General features: G+C 42.3%; 1 protein-coding gene and 1 long non-coding RNA gene across 3 annotated transcripts in view; one reads left to right on the top strand and one right to left on the bottom strand.

Annotated features, from left to right (window-relative positions):
- Positions 1-22893, bottom strand: part of LOC144754714 (uncharacterized) — a 520145-nt gene that overhangs the window by 301579 nt on the left and 195673 nt on the right. The window lies entirely within an intron of this gene.
- Positions 19475-20213, top strand: LOC144753252 (uncharacterized). The gene is made up of 3 exons (XR_013594264.1): positions 19475-19534; positions 19924-20016; positions 20104-20213. It is a non-coding gene; the product is annotated as an uncharacterized LOC144753252 (long non-coding RNA).

Genomic DNA, 22893 nt, shown 5'->3' with positions numbered 1-22893 from the left:
CTGAACAGAGCGTGCCATCCTTGTTATTGCGTGTTTTTCTTAGATATGATCCATTTGTGTGGGAGGAAAACTCGGATGGTGCATAACCACCCCACATCAAATAGAAGGCTTCCTCCAGTAAAAACATAAAAGGCTGGGGCCTGGAGCGAAATCAGTCACTTGGGGCTGCGGGAAGAAATGAAAGGCTGCTGCGGGAATAGCCAATCTCTTTATTCGTTCTGAGACTTTATAGCCACTGTTATGTCACTCCCAGTATGCACACACTCTGCTTGGAGCAGCAGGCGTGGTAGAGCCAAGAGAGCGGAGACCTGCAGATGAACCATTGGCACGTCCCATCAGTCAACCAGTATTTAGACCATTCAGCATTGTGTCTGTCACAAACAGCAGGTTAGAGGAGAATGCCACTGTGGCAGACTTGAATATATCTGTTCAGACAATGATTCCTCCTGAAAGTAGCCTCCTGGGGCACTTCAATATCCTATTTTCGGTAAAAGCTTGTCACAGGACTTACTAGAGGTAACAGAGAGTACATCACTCCCTCCTGCAAAATTGGATGTGGCGGATGCATGCAGTGACAGTTTATGGGTGAAACCAGCAGCCTCCTCAATCCAGTCAAGCGGAAATATGGAGGACACGTACATTTGTGGAGAAAATCCTTCTGTGTCCTTGGTGGGGAGGAGAGTCACTGAGCCAAATTTTGGAAACTTCACAAACTCTAATGCTCCGCTTTTCGCCCTTCTTAAACAGCCGTTGATTGAAGTTCATGCTATGAAGGCTGTTAATAAAGAGATGAAGGAGAAAATAGAGAGGAGGTTGGATCTTATAGATGTGGGCTTGCAAAAACAGATGCATTGAATACCAGGTGCTTGGAAGTGGAGCAAAGGATTTCTAATTTGGAGGATGTCCAACAACAAGGTCTAGAAACCTCATTCAGGCTAGTCAAAGACATGCAGTCAGTGAAGGACAAAACAGATGGTCTGGAAAATAGATCCAGTCACTCTAACCTTAGACTTTTTGGAGTTTCCGAAACCCCTGCTCAGAATCGATTTCTATTTTACGAGATCACTAAGTTGCTTTCCTGATATGTTCTATCTGACTCACGAACAAATCTCTCCATTTCAAGGGCCAATAGAGTTCCCCCTCCCCTGGCTCCTAAGGATGTCGCTAGACCATGCACTATGGTAGTATGCTTTCAGGATTACAAAGTGCGGGAAGAGATGCATACAAAAGCCAATCAACTGAAATCCATCCAAGGGGATGAGGGGAAGTGATTTCACATGTTCTCCAACCCCGGGGGGGGGGGGGGGGGGGGGGTATTGAGCAGTTTTTGCCTCAAATGGTGAGGAACCCAAAGATGCAAGTTGGACAGGCCTTGCACCTCCAGCTGGTGCAGGTAAACCACACCACATGTCAGTTCCTGGTTTAGTTTCCAGCTTCACGGGGCTAAAAGGGTGCGTGGTTAGACAGTGGCTCCGGTTGGAATCCTGGCGGTGAGGAGTTGGCACAGGAGTCCGGAGCTGGGGTGGGTTTGGTGGTGATGGTGGTCACTGCATGGAAAATTTGCTTGGGATCTATGGACAAGTATGGTTAAAAAATACTAATAGAGGTGAACGGAGAAATTGGTTTTGTGGGTAATAAAACATCGATCTATGGATAGTACTATAGCTTGTTACAATGTGAACAGGTTAAATACCAAACTTAAGAGGGATTCTGTTTTTTTTTTAGTTTGTTGCAGGATGATCCCTCCATTATTCTTTTACAAGATACACATTTTGTTCGGGAGAAGGAAGGCTATTAACTTTGCTATTCCTGTGTCAGACAGTTTTTTTTCATCTACAGAATCAGCACATCGAGGGAACGCAGTGGTGATTAGTGGTAAAGCTCAGGTTAGCTGTCCCCCTGTTTATGATGACGGTGTTTTTGGGTTATAGTGCCCCTTGTAGTCTCCAATGTGAGACATAACATTGTCTCTTTTTATTGCCCGGTTCACAATATCATCAAGCCTCTCCAGGCACTGCTATGGGAATTATGTAATTCACCCAGGATACCTATAACAAGGGGAGATTTCAACTCCCCCCCTCTCCGAAGCTTGATTCTTCTAACCAAAATTATGTACAACATAAAAGAAATGTAGAAAGGTTTTTTAATGATCTTTGCACTAGAATGGGGATTCAAGATGTATGGTATGAGTTAAATCCTACAGTCAGAGTGTACTCTTTCTACCTAAAGAAATATGGGCCTGCCTCCCGGATCGATTTATTTCCCCCTCGATTATTTCTAATACATCTTCCCAATATTATGCTGGGGCCTTCTTTGATCATTCTGTCATGGTATTAAAATTTCCTGCATTATGTCCAAAAGTTACTAGGAGAAGGGTTATGGATTAGCCATTGTTAGGTCAGGAATCTCATGTTCGGACCCTGTCCACTGAGATCGGACATTTTTTCTTGATTAAAGTCGTCAATACAGGGGCAGGCACCGCTATCTGGAAGGCACTTAAGGCATCAATTCGGGGGATCTATGATTTCCAACTCGACCTTCCAAAGTAGGGGAGATATGGAAAAGCAGGATTGTTTGCAGAGAGCCACCGATGAGGACTACTGCAAAGCTGTAGTTGAGCAGCCACCCGATTCCCAATGCTTAAGGCAGGAAAAGTGAGAAGCCATAAAAGAGTTCTTTCAGGGGAAGGAAATTCTCAATAGTCAGGGCAGTAACTGCTAAATGTATAAAGAGGGAGCAAAATGGGTTGTTTCCTGGCCTGGATGGCTAAGGAAAAAACGAACCGTAATTTAATTACTGGAATAAAAGTTCCTGGTACTTGAGAATTAGAAAGGGACAGTGGGAAGATCGGGCAAATATTTTTACAGTTCTACAACTCACTCTACCAGGGTGAGGTTGGGACATGGGACTCAGTTGATAAGTTTTACAGGCTGTGCACCTCGCAGAGTTAACAGTGAGGCTGCGGCCCTCCTAATACTCCCAATTTCCCCAGCTGAGGTAAAAATAGTTATAAAAGAGCTACCCGGGTCTAAAGCCCAAGGGGAAGATGGTATTGGGGTGGAGTTTTATAAATATTTTTGTTCCTTATTACATTGTTCAATTCCATCTTGGCCAGTGGTCCAGTTCTCCCTTCCTTTAAGAAAGTCGTTTTAGGGATTTTGTAAAAAAAATAATGGAAAGTTGATTTTGCGACAACCTTATACAGGCCAATAACACTATCAAATACATATTACAAGATTTTCATAACATTTTTAACTAATCGTATTAGTGATGTGATGAAGTTGCTAATCCATCCCGACCAATGTGGTTTTATTATGGGCCGCAGCCTATGGGCTAATACTTTTTACCGGGCTGAGTTCATTGACCTGGTTACCACCGATAATATTGCTGCGGCCATGGTTTTGCTAGATGCAGAGAAGGCTTTTGACCTTGTAAGCTGGGACTTTTGGTTTAAAATCTTGGAGAAATTAAATGTTTTGTCCCAGCTCACAGGATTGATAGCTAGACTGTATGAGAACACTTCGGCCCAAATTATAATAAATAATTCAAGTGTGGGGACGGTTTTTCCAGCAGAGGGACTCGTCAGGGCCGCCCCTCATCCCTTACCCTTTTTGTCGTTTATCGAACCACTGGCCCAATACATTCGCTCACATGCCGGTATTCTTCCACCCTTCCCGAGTGCTGCAAAGATTAAATTATACGGAGATGATGTCGCTTTGTATCTATCACTAGAAAGGGAGAATATCGAGACAGCTTTACAAGCGGTCCGGTGTTATACCAAGTTGGGGGCTATAAAACCAATGAATCTAAGATCAAAGCACATTTAATACCCCCATCAAAGTGTTACCACCAGATGTTGGGCGGAATTAGAATTCTCATCCTAAAAGATATTTAGGGATATTGCTTCCTGATTCAGCTTTGGATAGTTACTGTCTAAATTTCGCCTGTTACTATGTAAAGTCTAAAATATCTTCATCCTTTGGAAATCTCTACTTATTTCTGTGATTGGCCGGATATCATTAATAAAGATGTCAACTTTACCCTTAATATTATTTCCTTTAATGAATGTTCCCTGCAAGTTGGAAGCAGGCTTTTTTCGTAGGTTATAGAGTAGATTTTCATATTTAATTTGGGGTAACAAATCCTCTAGAGTTAGTTTAAAAATGCTCCAACTACCTAAGTCTGAAGGCAGCTTAGCTCTCCCCTGCCCTATGACTTATTACCATGCATCAATTCTAGTAAAACGGTCCCGCTTGTCTATCCAGTGGGCTCATTTTGAGAATTTGTAAATTGTCTATATGCTTGACCGCTATATTACAGCCAGTGTGCTGAGAGGCATTCATGAACCCAAATTGCCTAAGAAAGTGAGGTATATGAGTACGGTTTCTCGCTGTTGAGAGGGCAAATGTTCATAGGATGGTGCTCTTTAATGCTTGGATGCCCCACTACGCTCTGGAGAAGGTTAATAAAAGGTTTCGTATTTCTGCTAGAACATGCCCCAAATGCAAGGACGTGGGAGATTTGGGAACATATGCTTATGTCATGTGGGGCCCTCTCGAAGTTTTGGTGTCAGATCTTCCACTATATTTCAACAAAGGTAGGATATGAGATCAAACCCCTCTCCAACACTATCTATTTTGTTGAGCCTCATTAACCCCTCACAGTTTGGAAAGCAATGTGCTTGATTTATCTATATCTCAACCTTAGTGGCGCGTTCTATTATTACTACAATTGGAAGTCCCCTGAGAAGCCCACATTTGAGAAGTGGTTAAGTAAGATAAGGAGAATTTATATTAGGTAATATTGGTATCATGCCCGCATGAACAATATACAACGCCATAAAAAGATATGGGGGCTTTTCTTGTTGAAGAGGTGATAGAGCATAATTTGATATAGATTTCACTGTAGCACTTTAGCTGTCAAGTTTGGAAGTCAAGTGTATCTAGTATAAAATTTGCATTGTCACTTTATTCATGTTTTCTATTTCCAGCTCGGTTCTGGTTGGAATGGATGGAGTTCCTCAATCTACTTCTTGCACTGTCACTTTATACTACTAATTATTTTTTTAATTTAGGCATTTTCTGCACTGAAGCCCTACTGTTATTACATAGCTAAACGTGCTGTACTTGCACTGCCACCTTAATTTGTTGCCATTCCTGGATCCGTTTGTGGTTTTGAATGTTTAAGAAGGGGAGGGATCAAGCTCAGTATTATATCCTTATTTAATTGCAAGCTGGATATATCATCGTACTGTACTGTGTTGGCACTGCCACTTTATCCACTGTTGGAAATTGTCTGCAATAATACTGATTATGTTTGGTTTTATGACAAAGGCATGCATGGTTGAACCACACGGTGCCTCTACCACGGAGCCCAAACCAAGAATGAGTCTCAAAAAAGCATTCCTTTACCAACATAACTTTACTACGCATGCCTTTACAATGCAATTTCGTGGTAAAGGCATGTTTGATAAAGGGATGTATGGTAAATTTCACACCCCTTTCCCTCCACCCTCCTAAAATCCTGGCCCGTGTCATATAACCCGATGTCCCAGAACTCTAAAAAAAGACCCCACCTCTTAAACATTAAACTATCCTGACTCCTCCTGCCCTAAAAACTGCTGCCCATCCCCCCTTCCCTGAGTTCTAAAACTCTTCCCCCTACTTAAAACTAACCCCAAACCCCCCCTTGCCATGAGCCCTAAAAACTGCCCCCCTGCCCTGGAAACTGCTCCTTATGCTCCCCCTGACCTGAGCCCTAAAACTATGCCCCCTATTTTAAAACCTACCGCGACCCCAGCCCCCACCATGAGCCCTAAATTCGCCCCCTCACTTAAAACCTACCCCCCTTCCACCCCCTGCCCAGAGCCCTAAAACCGCCCCTCCCTTAAAACCTACCCCCAGCCCAAACTTACCCCGTCGCATCCCTGTCCTTCGCGCAGGTTCTCCTTTCAGATTCGTTCCCCCGCCAGCCAGAGGCTAGAACGCCAAATGCCTTAACCACGCATATGCATGGTTCAGTCATATGCATGGTTAAGGCAAGCAGTGTTCAGCTTGCGATGAAATGGAACACGTGGTTGAAGCCATGTTGTAAAGTTTGTTTCTCATTAAATTTAGATGTCGGATTGGATCAGTGCAAATTAATGATTTTTCTTATTTTTATCTGTAGAGTGGGGAGTCAGTGGAGCAAGTGGTAATTGTTTGTACTGGTCCCAAACAAATATTTAAACAAGCATTTGCAATGCAATAGGTCTCGCATCAGGAAAGTTTGAGCTATTGGTATTGTAAATGACTAATATTTTATTTATGTGTTGGTTTTGAAAATAGCTAAATTAATAGCTTTGTCATTCACAATGCCAATAGTTTTAACTTTCGCAAATGTGACACCTATAGCATTTGTAATGCAATATGTGTTGTATTTACGTGACTTAAATGTATTGATATTACAAATAACAATGTCTTCATTTTTTTAATAATTAATACTTAAATGAAAGTTATTGTGATTTATAATGCCAATAGCTTAAACTTTTGTAAATAACTATTGTGAAGATTATGTTCAGTGTATTTTATTGTGATGAAAATCCAAGAACAGAAGTGAAATATTAACATCTTTTTGTGACATTTGTAATAAAGCTTGAAACATTGAGAGAACATATTTGAACTAGTTGTTGTTGAATGGTTGCACAGATTGATGTTGTGGTGGCGCCGAGTGATGCTGTGGCATTGTGATGCTGTGGTAGCGCATAGTGATGTTGTGGTGCCCCGGAGTGATTCTGTGGTGGTGCTGAGTGATTCTGTGGTGGTGCTGAGTGATTCTATGGTGGTGCGGAGTGATTCTGTGGTGGTGCTGAGTGATTCGGTGGTGGTGCTGAGAGATTCTGTGGTGGTGCTGAGCGATTCTGTAGTGGTGCTGAGCGATTCTGTGGTGGTGCTGAGTGATTCTGTGGTGGTGCTGAGTGATTCTGTGGTGGTGCTGAGTGATTCTGTGGTGGTGCTGAGTGATTCTGTGGTGGTGCTGAGTGGTTCTGTGGTGGTGCTGAGTGATGCTGTGGTGATGCGACAGATAGAGTGAGGACGATAGATAGAGGGAGGGCGATGGATAGATAGAGGGAGGGCGAAGGATAGAGGGAGGGCAATGGATAGATAGAAGGAGGGCGATGGATAGATAGAGGGAGGGCGATGGATAGATAGAGGGAGGGCAATGGATAGATAGAGGGAGGGCGATGGATAGATAGAGGGAGGGCGATGGATAGATAGAGGGAGGGCGATGGATAGATAGAGGGAGGGCGATGGATAGATAGAGGGCGGGCGATGGATAGATAGAGGGCGTAGGGTACTGCCCCTAGAGTACCCTATTCCTGCTACAAGCAGCACACAGCATTGATGACACATGAGCTGTCCTGCAAAAAGTGTACATTTGTGGTCCCTGAGGATTAGTTTTTGCCCCTTTGCTCTAAGACAGCAAAAGTGAGAAAGAATGAGAAATAAACAGAGATAGAGAATGTGAGAGAAAAATTAGAAGAGGAGAGAAAGAGACAGAGAGGGAAGGATGACGGAGTGCAGAAAAACATGTAAGAGAGAAAGAAAGAAAAATAAGGCAGAGAAAGATAGGATATGAAAATAGAAGAAATAAATGAGGATAAATAGATATAGAAAGGAGCAAAAGAAAGGCAGTGAAGGAAAAAGATACATTACAAGAAAATTAAAGGAAGAAAAAACGAAACAGTGAAATGAATGAATGAAAGGAGAAGAAAAAAGAATGACAGAGAACGGCATAAAGAGACAAATAAGGAAATCAGAATTGAGAGAGGAAAGAAGGCAAGAGAAAAAAGACAACAAGAAAAGGATGTGGTGTAAGGCAAGAAGAAAATGAGAGGTACAAAGGCAAAGAGAGAAGAACTTAAAATAAAATGGGAAAGAAAAAAAGGATATATTTTGTGAGTTATTAATGTCTTGAGTAGATGTTGTTTCTTGCAGTTATTGTAATGATTTAAATAAATCTGTTATATGTATGTGTTAAACAACATCCTATATAGAAGACACGGCCATGATCTAAATATTAAAAGATGATGCAGATATTGAAAATACCACTAGTTACATTAATCACCGATACAAGAATATTGATACATTAAAAAAGCGTAATAGGTTATTGTTGTTGGATAGCTAGGAATGTAATTAAAATAAGAATGAACCCGGCCTAAAAGCATAAAAAGTCAACATTTTGTAAATGTCAGTGTCTTTTACTCTGCATCATGTTTGAAACTGCAGAAAGTGAGAGGTGTCTGCCTTATAGTGTAGAGTCTGCAGCAATTATGACGGTTTTGTCATAAACAGCTTTGCATTTAAAATATACTAGTCCAGACCAGCAGTGCGCAACAACTTTTAACTCCTTACAGAGTCAATAGATTTCACGCTAACAATTTTTTTGAAAGGTCAAAAGAAAAGCCGAGCGCAAACATTTCCTGAGCCTATCATATATTGGGGTACTTTGCGCATCGGGGTTGAATGATAGGATAAAATGCGTGAGCTAAGTAGTACTATGCACAAAGTGGAACGAAAGTGTCTATTGTCTATGTCCTTTTCCCATTCAACAGACACGTAATGGGTGTGAAAACTGTGGTGTGGTGAACGTAACCCCAATGATCGGATTGCGACACAAGTATAACTCATGTTACATGAAATGACAAGTTTCACATAAATACGTTCACCATTACATTTTCTTACACAGCCCAAAGAAATTAAATCTCAAATACTGATTATCCACGACAGATTAACAAAATACACATGTCAGTTAATACGTTCCTATTAATACACATTTGCGGGGGGGTGGGGTTGTGTTGGGGCGCGCGGCCGCTGCCCTGTTCGGATTTCACGGTTTGCTGGCCTGGGGGCAGAACGGCTGGTGGGGGTGCTGAGGGCGGCAGGGTGCGTGCCGCAGTGAGTGCATGGGGATAGGGTTCGCGTGTCCGTAGGGTCGGGTTGTCTTTGGGAGGGGGGGGAGGAAGCGGCGGTGGAGTAGCGCGCTTAGGGGGCGCTCCTTGCTCCGGCAGGCTGCAGGCATTGTGCGGGGGCCTCCGGTTGTTTCGGCGTGTCGGGGGTGGGAGGTGTTGCAGGGGTGGCCTTGGGGGGTCCCGGCTTCCGCTTGTGGTTTGCGGGCTGCGCGGTTTTGCAAGGACGCTATTTTGTACCTTGTAACTTAGATGATGCAGGCCCTTCTTCCACATTCTCGCCAGAAACGCCTCAAATCATTGTCCCGGCTTCCGCTTGCAGTTTGCGGGCTGCGCCGGGCCGCGCGCTCTCCGGCGGGGCTGCCCTGCTGCTGCGGTTGTCCTCGTGGTAGGCGCCCACGTAGGACGTGCTCGTGATGCCTTGGCAGGGCTTGCTGGGCTTGCTTGTGTGCTTCCCAGAGAGACAGGAGATTGGGAACGCGCGCGCGCGGCCGGCTCCGATCGCTTTTCTGAGCGTGCCCGTGACAGTCTCCTGTCTCCTGGGAAGCAGACCAGGCAACTATAGTATCGCGCCAGCGTTGCAGTTTGCGGGCTGCGCGGGGCCGCGCGCTCTCCGGTGGGGCTGCCCTGCTGCTGCGGTTGTCCTCGTGGCAGGCGCCCACGTGGGACGTGCTCGTGATGCCTTGGCGGGGCTTGCTGGGCTTGCTTGTGTGCTTCCCAGAGAGACAGGAGATTGGGAACGCGCGCGCGCGGCCGGCTCCGATCGCTTTTCTGAGCGTGCGCGTGACAGTCTCCTGTCTCCTGGGAAGCAGACCAGGCAACTATAGTATCGCGCCTGCGCGATGGCATATGGCTTCGCCATATGCATCGCAGGCGCGAGACCTAAAAAACACACAAATGGGACAGAAAAGCTCTCTAACGAGGAACAGGGATTAACTATAAATCCGAAATAAAAATGAATAGCAAAAACTCAATTTTATTGATAAAAAGAAAGTAACTGGGGCACATGTGGAGATTCACTTTTTTTAATGCGATAAGCACTGCAAGTGACAAAAACTAGTTTCAACAGATAAATATGTCTACCTTTAGAGGGCATGATTAGAGACTGAGGGTGTGGGGTCAAATAGTAAGTGAGGATGTATTTCTCCCCTGAAAATGCAGGAAATTAATGGAATTACCCTTCTCCCCTACCACCTGTGATGGCGTCAGGCACTGGTTATTGAATTTAAAAGTGACTTTGGGACAACCATGTTAGCAAATAAAAACTCACATTTAAGGGGAAATTTTGGTAGAGCTGGATAACAAGTTGGACCTGAGAAGTAAGCCAGGCAAAATGAAAACCTTTATAAGTTACAACATGAATGGCTGTGGTGAAAGAGCACTAGTCAGCACCTCTGTACTGTTTACCAAAGTTCTAGTTTGAGCATTTGTAAGCAGACGTGCTCAATGTACAACACTGTGCCACTCACCCAGTGTTATATTCTATGGAAAAAACGTTTTCCCCATACATATTTATTTTATTTTTTATTTTATTGAATTTATATTGCGCTCAGCTACCCGCAATGGGTTTCCCGGCGCCAGGGACAGACAGAAGAAGAAAAACAAGCAGGTGCAGAGGAGAAGATCACAACAGAGAGAATCAGAACAGAAAGGTCTTCAGTTTTTTGCGAAAAGCTAAAAGATTTGTTTCAAATTTTAGCGCCAGCGGGAGAGCATTCCACATCTTTGGACCAAGATATGCGAATGAGCGGCCTCCCATTTTTGCCAGTCGGATTCTTGGGATATAACAACAATTAATTACAGAGCACAACCAGTATTAAGTTTCACTACTGACCTTGTTGTCAGTTATTTTAATAATAAAGCACCTTTCAGTGTATCTTAATAGAAACAGTAGTCATCCAAGTACAAAAAAAGAAGAACAAGAAGACATGTATATTCTTGGTTATGTTGACACGAAGAAGATAATATTGATGCAGACAGCCAAGTATTTCTCCGGTCAGAGTAAGACTAGTTGTGCTCTGTAATTAATTTAGCTTGTTGTCTTATTCTGCAGCCTTAGTTTCTATATAATAATAATAGTAATAATAACAATTTCTAACGTTAACAGTGCTTCCTTAGAAACAACTTTGTAATGATGTTGACATTTACACTTTAAGATGATCTAAAAAAACCTTAATTAAATATAAAAACCTTACTCCTTCACAGTTACTTCCTTTCATAGACCACTTTTCATATACTCTTGAAACTAATTAAGAGTAAGATGTCAATTTCTTGGAATTATTATGAAACCATTTTTTCTACTATGTTCATCACAAAGCCCACCAACAATGCTCTACGTGAGGCATGAAAAATTCTGCTTCAGATATTTCCTAGGAAGTCTTCCAAATGTAATCAGTAGTGTCACCAAATGGGGTCCCAAATTTCGATTGAAAAGGATGCTATTATCACAGACTATCACAAAATTCAACAAATTGCCAAAATTGACTACAAAAAGCTACAGAAATAGCAGTGCAGTAACTATGTTGTCAAATGGCAGTTTTCTCTATTCCCTCTTCTACAAATCCATCTTCAAGACCACTCAAAGTTATGCAATGTAAAATCAGGTGAATCTCGACATGCTCCCTAAATACAAGGAAAAGGCACATCCACAACTGAGATAAAAGTGCTCAAAACAAGTTCATCATACTGCTTAAACTCACTTTTAAAGCAGGACCATCAGCAGTAGGAAATCCGAGGTATGCCTACAAATGCTCATAAAATGCAAGTCACCTGAAAGAGAGCTGTTCTATACACAACTCTTAAATTATACCAAAAGAGCGCGACATAGTATGATGTTCCTGTAGCAATACTCCAAATGTATCTTGTTTGCTGCTGAACCCTTCAAGCCCTGGCCTAGGTAGAGATGATCATCAAACCATGGGGTCTAAAATCTCCAAACCTCTGAGATAATGTGGTAATTTTTTTACTGTAAAGCAAAAGGTTCCAGTGGTCCATATCTGATGTATTTCTATATTTGCACATGTGTTGCTTTGTTGTAAAACAGTGTGTGTGAAAAGGAAGTTATGTACACATTTTTACAAAGACATACATCTATTGCTTTTCAACCCTATAAAACATAGCAAGTGATGCAAAGTGTCCCACTGTCATGATACCAAAGTGGTGAATTACATCTACATTTTCCTATGCTCCATTCTATGCTAATTTTTCAAACTGGGTACCAAAGGGGATGTCTGGAAGACCCTGCACATCAGATCCAAATCCAAGCACACTCCTTGAAACCCAATACATTTGATCCACACTGACAAGCTTTATAATCATGACCAGAAAGACATTGTAACTAAACACCAAGCAGGGATTTCTGTCCCTTTGTTCCTTACATGTACACATTGAAAGGTCTTTCAAAAGAGTGTGCTGCCGGGAGCAATGGTTTAAGGTAGATACAGAAGACAGAAGTAATGAGTAGCTGAAGCCCTCTGGAGTTTCCAATAGGAACACTGCAACCACATCTCATGCAGATTCCACCTCAAAGGCTTATGTCACATTTAAGATTTTGATTTTTTTTTGTGTTGACTATGCGTTTTTCCCTTGCATTATATGAGGTGGGTGCGGAATTTAGAAGATGTGCCTTTGAGTAATTTTTCTTTCAAATCTCGGTATGTCAGAATAATTCAAGCCAAATGTTTTTTCACATCTGGTGGCCAAAAAAGTAAATGTATACCTTTGCAGTCCTTATCTTGTTTGGAGAAACCAGATGTCGTGCTGGCCCACTCAGCTTTGCTCCTGATACAGACATAAGGAAAAACACCATTACAATAAGCGAGGAGGAAACTGTGTTAATGACTTCAATTCCTGCTGTGGAGATCTATGTTAATAAAATTTACATGAGTGAGATAGGAAGGAATAATCCTATGTATCAATATGTTCAGGGATCTAATCGGAGCCTTAAGTGGGCCGGGTCCCGCTGGTGCTCAGCACCGGCAGTTCTTAAAAGCAGGTGCTGAGACAGGTCCCTATCGAGCTCTCCATCTTTACCTTCAGGGTGGAGAAAAAAAAAAAAGCTTAACTCTGCAGTAGTAACATCTGTCACTGCTTTTGATGCAACTTCAAAGAGACTAATTTTTCAGTTTTATATTCCACAAACTTGGAGCAAACCAGTTACATTACACAAGGACATATTCATTTTTTGAATCACAGGATGTTGAGCCAACATGAGGTTCGAACCTGCTTTCGCAGCCTGAAAGGTGGCAGCTCTAGCGTTACACCACAACCTCGCAGGCAAGAACAGAAACATTTCAAATATTATATACAACGGTGTCATAGTTGTTGCTTATTTATCTTATGCGATTTACAACCATTGAAAAAGCCAATAGTCCTGGCTCGTTGTAGGTGTAATGTTGTTTGTTGTGTTATATATCTGGATGAATGGACAGAAGCAGCAAAATACCAGTGGGGCAGCACACTATGCCAAGTACAGGTTTTTAGGTAAAGTGTTTTAAGCCGCGCCCTTAATTACATCGGCCACGCCCCTATGAGAGACCCCCCCCAGTTTCTTTTATCCCACTTAAAGCCCTGGATCTAAGTAGTACGTGCTATTAATATTGTTGTATTTCCCTTCCAGTTTATTCAAATACATAACAGCATTGAGACTTGGGCTCTCACTGCGTGCTCTAACATGAGTTCTGACTTGTGATGTCATAGATGATGCAATGTGTGATACCACTTGTAACACCGTGTGTGGGATCACCAGCAGCGCTTTCAAAAAGAAGGTCTGTGGTTGCACAGCACCATACATCATAATCTTCAGTGGGGTTTAGGCTGGATGACAATATAATCTATAATGTCTCCCAAATTACGTTTTTCAAGGAAATTCGTATATTTTCTTTACCATGTGCATTATGTTGTGATGTAAATAAGCATCGAGCCCTTCCCTTTAACAAAGTGTTTTCAGCGACTTTTTGTTTTTATTATTCTTTAGACTCTGCCCAAAGTACCCTCTTGACACAGGAGGTGACCTTCAACCTTTGCTGGTCTTTCCTTTCCACTTCGGTTCCCAGTATTTTGACACTGTAAAAGGGAACCACTTTAAAATCACCCAGCATAGCACTGGGCGATGTACAAATCACAGGGCTTGGATGCAATAAAGTACATGGATTTCAACAATGCTCCAAGCTCAATTGCTTGCCACCTGGGCCTCAGAAAACACAGAGTATATTATGCTCTAGGCTTCACCCTTGCTCCAATTTACTTACTTACCCTCTGGCTGTGGGGTCAGGAAATAGGCTCTTCCTATGCAGTGCACAAAGTCTACCTGTACAGATATCACAGGGCACAGCATTTAGACATGCCCAGTGACTCTGGACCAAGGGCATGACATTTGGCTATACACTGCACCAGTGACAGCTGGTAGCTTATACAAGTAGTGTGGCAGGTACACATGTGCATACTCACTTCCACCAATCCCCAAGCACACATAATCCATTCACATGAGTAAACATGTACACTCTCATCCATTCACAAGTACATGTATGCACATACCCATACTCATCAATTCACCAGTAGAGACACACACACACTCCCACCCACACATTCAAAAGCACATAATTACACTAACCCACTCACAGCAAACATGTGCAAATACACATAGATTCCTACATACCTATGTGCAACCAAAAATTCAATAAGGCACCACGGCAGGGATGGAAGGACCAGCAAGTGGTGGGAGGGAAAAGCACAGCGACCCATAAGAAGCTGGAGGATTCGGGAGGGAAAACATGAAATGGAAGATGCCACCACCTCCTCACATTCTCTAACCTTGTCAAGGGTTAGCCAATGAGGACTTATCCGGTTCAACCACCATACAATCCCCTCCCAAACTTAATTCTACACAATGCGAAGATCTCGCACCATTTTTTGTAAATAAAGTGGAGATCATCTATTCTTCACTGGCCAGCTCTACCCCTGTCTCCTCTTTTCTACCCACTATATCTGCTGATTGTCCTGTCATGCCATCTGAAAATTGCACTGACTTGACAAATGTGCCCACCCTTTAATTTTGGCCACTTTTGGATTTGGTGGCACTCACACATCATCTTAGCCATATTAAATCAGGATCCCCCTGTGATTTACTGCCTATCTCTGTCTTGCGACAAATTGACCCACCCTCTCTCACTCACGCTCTCCAATTGCTTAAAACCGCTCTAATGACTTCACCGTTCCTTTAAGCTGGAAGCACGCAATGGTGGTCCCATTGTTAAAAAAAAATTATGCTGATCCTGCCCTTCTTTCCAACTTTCGCCCAATTTCTCTTTTACCTGCTCTCTCAAAGATCCTCGAGAGACACATTAATGGACACTTGCCCAAATTTATTGAGTTAAATGGGCTGTTACATCCTACCCAATCCGGCTTCAGGACCGGTTTTTCTACCGAGTCTACTTTGCTCGGGGTTACAAAAGCGCTCCGACATCGATGAGGGCAAGACCATGGCTTTAGTGCTACTTGACCTGAGTGTGATACGGTCTCTCATACCGTACTCATAAAGGCCCTCCAACTCTTAGGTGTTAGGGAGACCACCTTGAATTGGCTGAGCTCGTTCCTCTCCGATCGCGCCTTTCAGGTCTTTTCATCTACCTCTAAATCCAAATCTCATCCCTTGCCCTATGGGGTCCCCCAGGGTTCTACTCTCAGTCCTCTGTTGTTTAATATTTATATCAGACCGCTGGCAGCTCTAGTGGAAGAATCGGGGTTGTCACTTTTTTCATACGCTGATGACACCCAGATCCTCTTCTCTCTGTCAGCTGACAAACAATCCGAGCCCTCGGCACTTAGATCCGGCCTCAGTAAAGTTATGGCTTGGATGAACGCCAACTTTTTGAAACTCAAAGGCGATAAAACGGAGGTTTTGATCCTTGGCAAGGACCGGTGGTCTCTGGGGCCCTCAACATTGGCCGCCAGAAATGGGTACGCTACCACAGCCTTCCATTCAGGTGCGCAACCTTGGTTTCATTATGGATGACTCTCTTTCCATGCGTCAGTAAGCAACCAAGGTCGCTGCCACCTGTTTTACCATTCTGAAATGGTTAAGGAAGATTATGTGGATGCTTCCATCTCATGCCCAGCGTACCTTAGTCCAGGCCCTGGTGACTTCCAGGCTGCACTACAGGAATATTCTCTATTTGGGTGTCAACAAAGAAATAACACGTAAACTGCAGCGAGTACAAAACTCTGCCACCAGACTACTTTGCCGAGTTCCCAAAACTGTCTCAGCGGCCAGGTCGCTGGTCGATCTCCACTGGCTTTCAGTGAAGAAACGAGTCAAGTTCAGGGCCCTCACGTACATGTTCCGCATTAAGCATTCCAAGGCCCCCGACTATGTACAACAGCTGGCCTGCTCCTACGTCCCCCCGTACTCTTAGATCCTCTACTCAAGAGAAATTCCAATTTCTGAGAGTTAGACTATCTCGTTTGGGAGGGCGCTCCTTTTCTCACCATGGCCCCACTTTGTGGAATGCGCTTCCATTGCCCCTCCGCCTTCAATCTGACCTTCTGTCTTTCCGCAGATCCCTTAAAACATGGCTTTTTAGCCAATAGGTCTATCCTTTCTTGGTTGTTCACTGTCAGCGCTGGGAAACCCCTTGGGGTAGCTGTGCGCTGCTATACAAATTTAAATAAATAAAATAAAATAAATAAATGAGAAGAGGGCCTTCCCTCACTTTTCACTGAGCAGGGCTGGGTGAATGAAACTTGCTGATCCTTCCCCACTCTGTAATGTAATTAACAGACAGACAGCCCTGGATACTCCAGGGCTTAAACCTGAATTGCAAACCGAAGAGAAACAGGGTTAGGGATATGTGGCAGCGCCTTCACCTCCAAGACCAACCCCACTAGTCGTATCCAAATGAAAGTCCAACCTCAAGAGGTATATAATAATCTCTGATTTTCAGTCAGTGTAATTCTATTCAACATTGTGAACGGCTTAGCAAAAACAATTGTTTCTCCTCTACTCGCGTTTCGGCACAGCAGTGCCTTCTTCAGGAAAAGCCACAAAGGACATTTGTGTTGTACCTGTAAAAATAAATAGTGTGTATGTAGCCCCAACCAATGAGGAACATATTTTATGACTTTAAAAAGCTTTATGTCTTTAGGCTAGCTGAAGAAAAGGATTAACTTCAATAAAAAGAATGTATATACAAAGGAAATATGGAAAAAGAAGAAAAAGGATATAGAAAAAAAGACCAAGAGTGGAAACCTAAAAATATATACCTCAGTGCACCAAAAATGTGATAAAGCCAAAATACTTATAATATAAGCTCATTCTCTATGAACCAAAACCCATATGTTAGAAGATACCAGCAGCCCAACAAAATGCTTCTTATTTTTTCCATATTTCCTTTGTATATTTTTAGGTGTGGTATCAAACTTGTGATGCCATACCAGAATGTAATTAATGGGTACAGGACGCCACATGACAGGCTTCCGCTTTATAAATGTATTCATTGTTTTATTGTTATTCTCCAAGGGGATTTTTCTGTTATAGACAAAGGAGTAACCTTTGGAAAGTACAGAGCAACCTGGCATGGCCATAACGAGGAAGGAACTTGTTTTGACACATTTGAAATGTGCCTGTGGTCAATAGTCAGGAATTACGCATTTTCTACAAATAAAATAACATTATTCATTATGGGGAACTTGACTTGTATATAGCGCTCCTCTGATAAATTACTGATGCTGTATAACATGCTGTATAACAAGTCAGCACTTATATTAGGGTCCTGGAGGGGCGTCAGAGCTAGGTCTGCCTTGATATCAACAGTTGTCCTATAGTTACCACAAAAATCGATGTAGATGGTGCATAACTATAACAAGGATTTGCAATGCGATAGGTCTTGAATTTGTGAGAGTTTACGCTATTGGCATTGTAAATGACAATGCCTTTTATTTATCTGTTTTGATAATTAACACATAAATAAACTGCATTGCGATTTACAATGCCATTAGGTCAAACTCTTGTAAATGCGAGACCTATTTCATTTCAAAGAAACGGCCGCGATTGTCCCAGCTGCATGGAAAGTGAAAGCGTGCATGGCACAATGAATGTTGCAGGAAAGCATGTTGTGCCTGTTTAACCTATGTTTAGCTTCCGACGGAACAAAACTATAAAAAATTGTTTAGTCCATACCTTTCAAGATGATATCAAGGGCAGTCAGGGAACTATTGACAGGAACCCTTTGCCCACCGGGAATTTTTGCTGCAACATGTGCACAAACTGCCAAACAATGATGAAGGGTAACAGTATCACCCACAACGGGATTGATCATAAAATCAAAAGTTTTATCAATTGTAGAACCAAAAATTTGGTATACATGATAAAATGTCCATGCGATAAGGCATACATAGGAGAGACAGCGAGAGAAGTAAAGGTGAGGATAACAGAACACAAATCTGCAATCCGAACCAAAAAACTGACTGCTCCCCTGGTGGAACATTGGATTAAACATGATCATAAAATAGAAGATTTAAAATGGGGAGGAGTAGAAGCCATCTCCCATAGTTTCAGGGGGGGCAACGAGAATATTAAAAGAAAGAAAAGAGAACAGTTCTACATGTCCCTTTTTAACACCTTCAGAACAGGACTGAATAACAGAGAGGAGTGGGAAAGACTAATTCTGTAGATAAATGGAAATCCTGAAAGTAAAAATGGGAATTTAGTGTAACCAGTATGATAAGTTCCTTCCTGAATATTTTTTACCCTGAACTCCCATCCGCAAGAATATTATGAACTGGCTGTATCAATGATTATATAATGTTTGAATATGTTCAAGTATTGTCATTGTAATATATAAGAAAAGTGATGCATGATCGTGTCTGTTTGCATATATGATTGTATATATACATCCACAAATTATTAGCGTGTTTGCTCCAAATTTGGTCTCTGATAGTCTTATTACGACGGGGAAAAACAGTGAACATCTAACCCCACGAGCCAGCTTTTTCTTTAAGGATTGCTTATGTTCATGTAGCCAGAGTAGACCATTCTGTATTACTATTAATAGTGCAAAGTAATTTCTTGAACGTTATAGGAAGGTCTGCTCCGTAGATAGGATAATGTGTTCCCATACCAAAATGGCCGCCACATAAAGTCGTTCGTGATCACAGTAGACCGGGTACTTTATAATACATAACCAGCACATAAAAAAAGAAAAAAAGGCCCAATAGGTCTCTGAGATGTATAGTACTGTAAAGATCACGAATATTAACAAATCTTAAGATCACTTTAATTAGTGCCGCCACGAACGATCAGAGTTGAAATTCTTCCGGCACAACAGCCCTGGGTCGTGACTTAAAGAATTAATACCAAAGGAAACAGATTGCACTTATAACCTGAATTAAACCCGAATGAGTGCAATAGATTATGTTACACAAAAACAATTGTATCTTTGAAAGCCCGTAGAGTAATTGAATAGAACCACTTTCGGGTTAGTCCGGTCCGGAACTGAATAAAAGTGCCCTGTAAGGTATCGGTTCATTCCTGTCGACTGATGCGAAGGAGGAGGACACGGAGGAACAGGGAGGCCGATCTGAATAATTAAGGTATGTGCACAGACGAGCCCCTAGATACTTGTATTTAGATACATAGTAGGCGGTAGCCCGCTGTATGATAATCATACAAGATGGAACATTATGCCATCTGTATGATTTAAATTTAGCGTTGTGTAATCACGACAGTGAGAATAAGATAACCTGGGATCTAGGATAGTCCGCCCAAACAGGGCGCTGACTATATAAAATGAGCGTCATGTTTTAAGTTGAAACATACTATTGAGATTACATAGTGGTCATAATGCCTTTACCAAGTTAAATATATTAGCGGGATGCAGACAACAGAAGCACAACCTACGGAGTATGGGATAGGAATATCAACTCTAGGCGTGCTTCAGAATAAGAGCTAAAAAATTCCTTTTTAATGTTTATGTCTGCAGCTTACGCTTCTTCCGGGTTAGACAAGAGAGAAGACCGGAACAATTGAGAATTCTCGGACAGTTCTAACCAGAATCTCTACCCGCATGTATGGGGTGAGTAACAGAATAAGGACCTTACATATATATTTGTGTGATCGTTAAAACACAGGAGTCCCCTAATTGCATTATTCTCATGTCCAGGACGAGATTTTATAGATAAAGACTCTAAGGGGATGAGCTATATCGAGCACCCTTTATCAAATACGGTGGTTCCTCCGTGCATATCGACAATCCTCAGTCCGCAACATAAGGTAAATTAACCTGTCATTGCCGAATGAATTAAGGCAAGTGGATGATTAGCATTAATATTAAAGAGTGGCACTGTCCATTTTTTGCACTTAGATCTTTTGTTCATGGATGGAATATCATGAAGATTCCTTGGTGATATGACAATCAGAAAAGAGTGAGCGCAATTGAAAAGCCTCCTCAAATCAAGATAAAAGGTAGATCAGTTCTTTTTCACTCACCACTCACAGGGCTAAATTCACATTTGAAACCCTGTATGTTTTGACTAACTGGATTGTAACTAACTGAGAGGCTGACAAAGGGGGAGCATAATAAATATGAGAAGATTAGACAATCGATGTTATATATATAAACAATAGACAGGGCATGTAGAAAACGTAATGATAATAGACCATGATGTTAAATCTTGTTATCTGTTTATAGATAAAGAAGTCAAATGTTTGTGTCCTGAAGAAGGTGTCAAGACCAATAACACCGAAACGCCGCGTCGACTTGTTTACAATACTTTGACTGTATACATTTTATAAGGTTGCCAATTTTTCAATGGTTTTTTATTTCTGTATATGCTGCTGCAAAAATTTTAGATTGTAACCCAGTTGGGAGGTTTCCTAATAAATTGTGTACAAATTTTTAATCATTTCAGTACTAGCGTTTTTTACTTTATATGTTGTGTGAATTTGATTAGTTTAATCCCTGTATTATTGTCTATTGTGTCCAGTGGACAATGTGCTGAGTATCAGATTAGCCCTACACCCCTGTTCAGCTCTCCTACAGCAATCCTAGCCTGCGACTATTTTAACAGGGATTTGCTTTTTTGTATGTAAGCATGTTGTGCCTACAGTAGGCAAAACTCCTTAAAGAAAATAGTGCTTACAGACTAAATAAGACATACTGTGTAACAACAGAAGTAAAAGGGCCAGTCCTCATGGGAGGATACAAATTAAGACAAGGCGGTACTAAGGAGGGTCTAACAAGTCTATTAACGAATCAGAAGCCAGCATTTACAAAGGGCAATGACACAAGCCAATGAAAAATATGGGCGGAGAGTGGGTGGAGCTTCAAGGCTATACTCAAATACAGCATGCCTTGCAGAGCTGCACTTGCGCTGCCCAGGCTCGACCTAAAAATACAGTGAAGGGTCACTTCCCATTTAGCCAGTGCTTAATTTGTAAAATATTAAGTGCCAGGGCTCTGACCAGGAGGCCACTGCAGCTTTTACCACCCATCGCCCTTGACATTGCTGCCGAAACAACTACTTACCATCTCTTTTGCATGTAAATGTGACAGTTCCAATTATTCCAGGTTCCCAAAGCTAAAGGAATGGATGGGGAGGCAGGTATTAGCAACATTTTAATCTATATTGGAGTCTTAAACTAATTGTCACTTGGGTAATAAAAGATGAATACAACAATATCAGTGTGTTTTTATATAGTGCTTCATTTGGCGCTTCTGTCATTTCTTGCGATCTATATAACAGATGTTACCACTAAAAAAAGTATGATACCAATTTTCGGAGCTTGTATATTAATTACAGAAGGCTAAGTCCGCCTTGTCAAGACTCAACCGTTCAAAAAAATCGCATTTCGTCAGCGTTGAGGGTTCAGCTCACTGAGAGCCACCATCCGGGTGGCAGTACCTAAGGTAACTTGAATGGCAGTAACCAATGGGGTGCAAATAAATATTATATTGAACAGGAAGCAGTATTGGCAAAAGGGTGTTGTTGGTGACCTATCCTATCGCCATCCACCTGGGAGATGTTTCTCAGCGGATGTTTTCTCGATGTGTCATTAAAGCGCCTCAGATTATTTCATAGTCCAGGTCGCGCCGCCCGCCTCGGGGCCATTTTCACGTTATTTGAGAAATGCTGCAGCACGCCGGGTGGTCTCCTGGACAGAGTAAGGGTTTATTTACAGTTTCTTTTGTTTTCAGCCTTCGACCCCCTAAGGCTACAGAAAACCAACGCCGCTTCTTAAAGCCTATTGGGTGCTTCACGGCTTCGGTTGGTAAAGGGACCTGTCTGTGCTACGCTTAAGGCCCAATCGCGCCCTCTGCCCATATATACCCCGCAAACATGTCTAGGATGTGTTAACATTCCCCAGCTCTTAACTTTCTTCTCGCGCCGAAAATAGTCTTTGCTGCGATAAAAATAATCTTTTCGGCTGAAAGAAAATAACATTTTAACAACCCGCTAGTGGTGAATGCCAAACGAAGGGCACGTTGCTACGTGCAGCCACAGGAGACAGCCGGACTTCCATTGTGTGCAGCGGGGAAGAGGGCGAGCGAATCTTATTCTCACTATGGGAATGTTTAATGCAGCTCTGGTTAAATATTGACTCTGTCTGACACTCGGCACACAGCTGCACTCCATCTTCTCCACAATGACGTGTGTGACCCCTGTGGGCTGAAGCCACAGCGTAGAAAAGTCTCCACGGGACACAATGAAAACAAACTTTGGCCACGTTGGGGGGGCTGCGTGTCACCAAAACAGGAAAAGGCACAGAACACAGATCAAATGGGATGTTATTTTAGGGAGAGGAGGGGAGTTTTATCCTCAAACACTCAATTAGTACAAAGGCTGAAAGAATCAAAGCAAACGCGACGGCCGAATCCATGATGTCTGACGTGAATGTATATATGTTTCTATTTAGCAGGCTTCAACGGTGCCTGGTGGTAACAATTAGTCGC

This window comes from Lissotriton helveticus, chromosome 5_1, assembly GCF_964261635.1.
Source record: "Lissotriton helveticus chromosome 5_1, aLisHel1.1, whole genome shotgun sequence".
NCBI lineage: Eukaryota > Metazoa > Chordata > Amphibia > Caudata > Salamandridae > Lissotriton > Lissotriton helveticus.
This window is presented reverse-complemented; position numbering and strand designations above follow the sequence as displayed.